We start from the raw sequence: 8,554 nt of genomic DNA, 5'->3' as shown, positions 1-8,554 counted from the left end.
TTTCATGGTTTTATTCAGCAAAATGAGCCTACAACTCCCGTTCCATGTCCACCCGAAACTCAAAAGCAGACCTTTCACTCGTTTAGCAAGATATTAACTACATCTGATACTAGCTCACATGGACGATTTTCAGTTCTGCATAGACATGCTACCGAGTGCTTACCTCAATTGGTATTTATTTACCTCCATAGATGAATCTGTGTTTAATGGAATATCATTTTTTCTCATTTTAGTGCTTTGTATTTATATGTTGTAGGACATGTCACAACAAACCCCAACCCAAGAGTTAGCAACCAAGGATTGCATAATAAACATTCCAGATTGCGTAGGTATGTCATGAAATCCCTAATTCTGGAAGGAAATTAAAGACAAAGCTGATAGGTAATATTCTTATTCTTTTAATTTGGAACACATGGTTTGTCATGAAATCTCTAATTCTATTAATAAAATGAGTAAGGAATCTGTCCATATGGTTTGTCATGAAATCCATAATTTGGAATAGTTTGATTTTTCTGAACCATATTCTGAGTTACTTTAGTTACATCTTGTTGCAAATTGATATGCATATTAGAAATAGTTTAAATCACTATGTAGGTTTCAATATTTTGTGCAAATTGATAACATGAAATTAAATTGATCACTATGGAGGCCCTTGATTTGCCTTTAAAACCTGAGAAAATAGCTATTGTTAGTGGTGGTTACATTGCCTTGGAGTTTGCTGGTATCTTCAATGGTTTGAAGAGTGGCGTTCATGAATTTATAAGGCAAAAGAAGGTTTTAAGAGGATTTGATGAAGAGGTAAACAACTATTTGATGGTTATCACATGATAATACTTTCTTCACATTCAAAAAGTGAATTACATCTGCAGGTTAGAGATTTTGTTGGTGAACAGATGTCTCTAAGAGGTATTGAATTCCACACTGAGGAGTCTCCCCAATCTACTATAAAGTCAGCTGATGGGTCATTCTCTTTGAAGACCAACAAAGGTTCATCGGAAGGTTTCTCACTTTTTTTTTTGCAACAAGACACAGACCTAATACTAAGGTATAAAATTTCAATTATGTAGCTTTACTTTTCTGTGGTTGCATGTTTGAAATATAATTTTAGTGCTGAACCTAGTTACCAGATTCGCTCAAGAACCTGTGAATTGTGTACCAGTTTTTGAAACCTTCGGTAGTTATATTGTGGAAGTTAAAAACCTCCGCTAATCGCATAAAAAACCTCCACTAAATACAAAATCTGTTATAATGTTGAACGAATCATACGAATTTCCATAACAATGTTAAGGATGCAAAGTAGAAAAGGGATAATGATGTGAATGTTGGGTTACCGAAGGTTAAGGAGGAATTGGTTGATTTCATCAAACAATATTTGGGAACATTTTTAGAAGAAAGAGGAGAGTTGAGGGCAATAATTAGGTATCTACAAATGAGATTGGAAGATTTTGATGATCATGACCTAGTCCCTTTAGAAACTCAGTTGAGGAGTGAATATAACACCATTTTGCAACAAGAAGAGTTGCATTGGTATCAAAAATCTAGGGAGAAATGAGTGAAATTTGCGGATAAAAACACTAAATTCTTTCACACCCAGACAATTGTACGAAGGAAAAAAAAAATTAATAATCTTTTATTTGATGATGGTGTTTAGTATATGGATCCGGTCACGTTGTAGGTTGAGATGAGACATTATTTTCAAGACTTGTTTTGTGGAGATACACATGTTAATATCCAGAAATGTATGGTGAATACCTACGTGTTGTCACGAGATGGTGTTGTTGTGTTAAATTCCCATGTCCCTACGAATGCAGTCCTTACAAAGCACATATCCCTCATGTTTTCTAACCTCTTTTCTTTCAAATATTGGAAAACTGTGGAGAATAATATTTAGACGCTTGTATATGTGGCTTCTCTACGATCGTGGATACTATTATTGTTCCCATACCAAAAGTTAATCATCCAGCCGATTTGAAGGAGATGAGACTGATTAGCATGTGGAATGTGGTTTACAAACTATTTACTAAAGTATTGGTTAATAGACTTCAACCTCAATTGGGATGAGTTAGTTTGACTCTTTCATAATAGCTTCATCCCATGTAGAGGTACTACAATAATATAATCTTAGCACAAGATATCATGCATTATCTCCATAATATTAAGTTAAAGAAGGATGTAATGGCTTTTAAGGTGGACCTGGAGAAAGCTTATGATAATATTAATCAGGATTTCTTGCAACAAACTTTTGATAATTTTGGCTTTCCACAAATTACTATGAAGCTGATTATGTGATTGTCAGATCAGATGTCATGTCTTTACTTTGGAATGACTTGATTAGAGGGTTTTGAGCCTACTAGAGGACTTTGTAAAAGTGCTTTGGGTCATCATACGTATCTGCCCTTTGTACGGAGTGGGTCTATTTATTAATATTCGATACACAAACAAGGCTTGGATGGTGGAACAAGGATTCCAATTACCTCACGAATTAGAGACTCAAGGGGCTAACACTTTCTTGGAATTGCATGGTAATATCTACCCTTTCTTGGGAAGTTTAGAGCAACTTTTAATACAATGATGGAAAATATGTTAGTGTTGTAAAAGGAAAATTATTTGCTTTGGATGAGGAGTTGTTTATGGAGGTTGGAGGCCTAGTTAGTGATGGATCTCCTCTAGATGATTATAACAATGAGTTATGGAACTCATATGATTTGGTTGAGATGTAGAAATCTTGCCTACGAGGACCACACTACTATGTGCAAGGTGAGTTAACCAAGGCTGATTCCTTATCTGTTGAGAATAGGCTTCTCCATTACCTTATCACGTATGTGTTGGTTCAGAGAAACACTAATCATGCTCAACCGACGGGTACTGATTTGAAGCTTATGTATGATGTAAAAGAAGGAATTATGGTTAATTGGCCTGCTGAGATTCTGAAGGTGATGTCTGGTATTGCTTCTTCTTCATCTAGACTATTGGCCTCTGGGATTTTCATATCACGTGTCATTGTTGATGTTGGAATCGACATAAGTAATGAGGACTTAATTGCGGTGAATCTTAGGGAACATCTCATTGATGATAGCTTGATCCGCAAGATGAGTATATAAAAATATAGTGGAGTGTGGATATATCAAGATGATCATCAAACTATGGTTGAGATATCAAATGAGGATGAAGACAACATTCCAGTTGAGCAAACCCAAGCTTGGCAACCGGATGAGGTACCTACTATGCCTTAATCACCATCTTTCAATTTGACTCAAATGCTATGGAGCAACACCTAAATGAACGTATTGACAATGAAATGCAAGCCATACATAATAGGATGCAATCCACGGAGGAAAGTCCTATGGCGAAGTTGCATATACAAGAAGTGGAAACCGACGCTCACCTAGGACAACTCAACTTGTTGTTTAATACCTTTAGCGACTTTTTCCAACCACCTCCTAGTGATTAGTCTTGTTAGGGAAACCTTTAGTAGTCCTAGTTGATATTCTCTAGGGTGTGATTGTTATGTCATTGTTGTTTCTATATAATGTACTCTATTATGACTTTGTGATTTGGTTGTAATTTCTATTTTCGTTAGATTTTGGCATATACACTTTATTTAACTTGTTTTGACTTATGTGTGTGTTTCAACTGCTATACATGTTGATCATATGTTGTTTTTAACTTCAAATCACCAAAGAAAATCAAGAAACTTTTATCAATTTGCTTAATTGCTTCTGTTTAATCAATTAATAATAGATATAATCGATCAATTGGTGCTGAACTTGTATTTTTTGGGAATTATCTTTCTTCTTAATCGATTAACACCATATGCCTAATTTATTAAGTTGTTCATTTATTTGTTTATCTCTTTACATTTGGCTTTTTTTTTTTTTGTAAACATACTTTTTAATCATGCCAAAAGGGGAGAAAGGTTGTTGTCTTGTCTTTTGTAGATTAGTTTTTTCGGTGAATTCTTTTGTAGAGTAGTTGCATTACAAGCTTCCGCGACATTCAAGAATTAACGCTCAAGGTGAGGGGAAGTATATGTTTAAAGCTGAACTCAAATCTAAAAAAAAAGTTGATTGTTTTTCAAGAATACAACATAACAAGATTGGTTTGTCATCATCAAAAAAGAGAAAATTGTGATTGCAAATATGCAAGATCATGATTTTTGATGAAGACAAAAGACTAAAGCTTGAAGACAATGGACATATCGACAACAACATTACAAAACTCATATTCAAGTATGGATCATGAAGATTAAGAGTAATTATTTTCTTTTTAGGTTCTATAAGATGCTTTAAATGGGTAGAATCTAGGTTGAGTGAACTCTTGATAAATCTCACATATCATGAGCATATTGCTTAAAAGAGATTTTTCATACATAAATGATTAAAACTTACTTTATCACATATACATGATTTTGGACACTTAAAATCAAATCCTTTTCAAAGTCATGCATCATGCATACATTATTCAGGTTCGAGGTTCATGCATAATAAGCAAAGTCTTTTTGAAAATAATTAATCTTTGAAGACTTTATCTAATCGATTAAGTCTTTGTAAATGGGAAACATGTTAATCGATTAAGGACATGATTAATTGATTAAGTTAGTTTTTGTTTTGTAATCTTAGACAATTTTAAAGAAACTTTAATCAACTAAGTAATTGTTTTAATCGATTATCCCCAACAGAAGAACAATTTCAAAACAGAATGACATTTTACCATATTTCCCATTCATTCAAATCAGATTTTTTACGAAAATACTTTCATTGTTTTAGGATTTAGAAAATCAAGAATTTTCAAGAGTGATTGATTGAAAAAAAAAGAGATGAGTTTTTACAATCTTTGAAAAGAGAGAATTTTCATATCTTGAGAGTTTTAAAGATTTCCTTTAATGAATTTTATACAGATACATTCATTTTCATCTCTGTATTTGAGATTTATCAAAGGGTTGTGTGCAGAATTGTTAGTGTATTGTTTAACACATTCTGGTACATTGGAAAGTTGTACACAAACTTTGCAATCGTTATTTGCAGATTTATTTCTTTTTGGGTGTGAGGTATCACCTAGGAGAAAAGAGAGAAATCGGGAGAAATCTTTGGCTGTGGTCTATATCCAAGAGAAGTTTCGTTGATATACTTAGTTAGAAGTGACAGGATGCTGTTAGAAGCTAGGTCCAAAAGAAGTCTTGGTGAAGAAGTATTTGTATCAAACAATCGATTTTTTCTAGTGAAGCAAATCTCTCGAAATCAGAAGGGGAAGCTTGGATGTAGTTTGCACATGGACAAGCAAATGAACCAGAATAAAATCAGTTATGTTTTCTTCTCTTTATCCTACTCTTTAATATCTCGCAATTATCACTTTCTTACATCATCTAATATCATTCCTTAAGTGATTATTGCTTAAGTAACTTGCTATGTTAATTGCACTTTGTATTCATCTTTTATATCATATTAAGTTTGAGATAATCTCTTATTTCTTGTATAAGAAGAATCAAGAACCAAAAGATTTTCGAGAAAATAACTTAATTAATCGATTAAGTCTAAATGTAATCTACTAAGTATACTCTATGTTAATTGATTAAATTTGCCTATAATCGATTAAATTTGTTTTGTTAATTGATTAACTTTCACTTTAATCGATTAAAATCAGTTCTATTTGAGAATATCTTTTGCATTTGGATTTGAGGTTATTTGCAATTTGTACCACCTATTCACTTCCACTCTAGGTGAAGATATAGCCTTTATTAATCAACATAATATAGTTTGTCAATTTCAACCACATGGAAGGGCATCTTGAAAGCGAGTCAAGGATGGTTTCTCTTTAAATTTTGGGTATAGTGACAAATTCTTCGGGTATGACAAATAGATTAGGATTGGTAGACTTTGTAATTTGGTCAATTATATTCATATTTTTTATACCAAGGTCTATGTGAATGAGTATGTGGACAAAATATTCTTGGAACTTTAATCTTTTGTCAAAGTGGTCTCTACTAATATGAAGGATAAAATTTGTAGCATCTAAAATATGAATACTTCTTTATTGAAAGAAGGATATTATCATGGATCAGGATCATATACGGTGACTACAAGTTATGGTTGCCTTAATTATAGTGACAATGATAGTCATCAATGCAACATTTGATGGCCGGTTTCGAGATTGAAGGTTCCATAGAAAGTTAAATTGATGAACTGGTTGGTGATGCATGATGCTTTACTATGTAACTTGTTCTTGTTCTAACATATGGTAAACTCCCCAAATTGTTTTGCTTGGCAAAGTTGAAGACGATCTTCATATTTGTAGGGACTATATATAGTTATTCTACATCCTTATGGTAGTGTCTTGGAATTCATGATCCAACTTTCTGGATAAATCAATACTTGGAGAATTGGTTGATGTGTTATTCAAGACATGACAATGGCCTTTTGTTTATGAATGACATTTGGTGGGTCCGGAGATGGAAAATAAGTCCATTACAGATACTATCTCGTGGAATATAAGTCATGTAGCCCAAATGTTTTACTACAACTATATGGACTAGCATAACATAGACCACTCTGGATCCGTTGATGATGATTTTTCTAGTTTTCAATGATCATAGTTCCTTTGAGGGATCTAATAATATTGGAGGAGGTGTAGTTCGTTATCATCAGGGTGTTTAGTTATTGGATTTTTCTATAAAGTTTGGAACATGTACACGAATGTTTAGCATAGCTAATGGCTATCGACACGTTGCTATGAAGTGTGATTACCTTGAGGAAATTCAGATTATTAATGGACATACTCGTATTCGTACGCAACAAATCTTCCACATTCTCTAATAATCAAAGGTGGCTAGCATGTGATTGGCTTGTCCAAGTTCATTTTGTCATGAGGGAAGCGAATATAGTGACAAATTACTTAGCTATGGAAGTAGTGCAACCAAGGTCAATATTTAAAACTTGGGGCATAACACCACCGAGAATAATAGACCTTCTAAAAATGGATTTTACCCCTCCTTTTAATTAGTTTTCTAATAGTGCTTCTAATTTAGAAAAAAATATAATTTAAGACATTAATTCTTAATATTATCCAAATTTTTGATATGCCATATATCAAGAATGTTGTAGTATAACTAAATATTTTAGTTATACATCAAATCTATTTCTTGTAGTAATTAATAGAATAAAATTTTGCATTTATTTGCATAATTCATTTCCTTGTCAAAGTAATCTCGGATGTAATATATAGCATCTGGAATATGAATACTTATTTATTGGAAGAAGGCTATTATCATGCATCATGATCATATACGGCAACTAGAAGTTATGTTTGCCATCATTATAGTGACAATGATAGTCCTCGGTGCAATGTTTGGTGGTGAGTTTCGAGATTGAAGGTTCCATAGAAAGTTAAATTGATGAATTGGTTGGTGATGCATGATGCTTTATTATGTAACTTGTTCTTTTTCAAACACAATATGACAAACTCCCCAAATTGTTGTAGGTGCAATGGAAAAGTTGAAGACCATCTTGATATTTGTAGGAACTATAATTACTCTACATCATTGTGGTGGCGTCTTGGATTTCATGATCCGACTTTCTGGATAAATCAATACTTTGAGAGTTGGTTGATGCGTAGTTTAAGACATGACAATGGCCTTTGGTTTATGAATGACATTTGATGGATGTGGAGATGAAGAAATAAGTTCATTATGGACACTATCTCATGGGATATAAGTCATGTAGCCTAAAACGTTCACTACAACTATATAGACTTGTAACATCCCAAATTTTAGCTCTTTGCTTATATATAAGTGGATACATATATATAAGTATCTATTATTTTCTTAAATACATCTCACCTTTTTGTCCTGTACAAAGGATTACTTGAGTAAGAAGTAAACTTAGCTGAGTTATAGATCAATAGCAAGATGAGCTAACCAATAAGTTGTGAATCATGAATTTCATATATACATTATAGTTATATCAAAGTTGGAATTGAAAATAAGTGAATTAGAAACTTAGTTGAAAGTTTCACATAGTTTGAGATTTACCCATTATCGAGTAAATCTATCGTCACAAGACGTCGTCCCAAATGGCCTAAAGGACCTTACGATTATTATAAGCTTACACTATGCTATTAGTATTGAGTTTTAAGCATTATATAGTCATTATTACAGTTGTGAGCTTAAAAATGTAACTCAGACAATTTCTTAAAAATTGTAGATGATCATGTTGACAAATTTGCCTACGGGTACCTAGAGCCTCTTCCGTTTATCTTGAGGGTTTAGACTATTATCTATACTCATCTAGACAATGTTTAACATTTCCCTAAGGTATCTTAGAATACATGAAACTCATCTATATAGCACAAAGAGTATCAACCATGCATGTTAGGTAACTCATGTGTCAAAGTAACCTCCTAATTACATCATTGAGGGTAACACCCTTTATAATTTTGGTTTGGGCTTGTGAAGCCCACTAAACCCACACCCTTAGTGTCTTCATCACTCTACAAATAGATCTTGGTGGGGTGATAAGTGTCAAAAATACTTAATTTCCATACACTTTTCATGGCACTTATC

The 8,554-nt window shown here is 33.0% G+C and overlaps 1 pseudogene; it reads left to right on the top strand.

Moving 5' to 3' along the window:
- LOC109353033 lies at positions 372-1,161 on the top strand (annotated as a pseudogene).

Source organism: Lupinus angustifolius, chromosome LG07 (assembly GCF_001865875.1).
Source record: "Lupinus angustifolius cultivar Tanjil chromosome LG07, LupAngTanjil_v1.0, whole genome shotgun sequence".
Taxonomy (NCBI): domain Eukaryota; kingdom Viridiplantae; phylum Streptophyta; class Magnoliopsida; order Fabales; family Fabaceae; genus Lupinus; species Lupinus angustifolius.
Note: the sequence above shows the minus strand (reverse complement) of the source record. Positions and strands in the feature narration are given on the sequence as shown.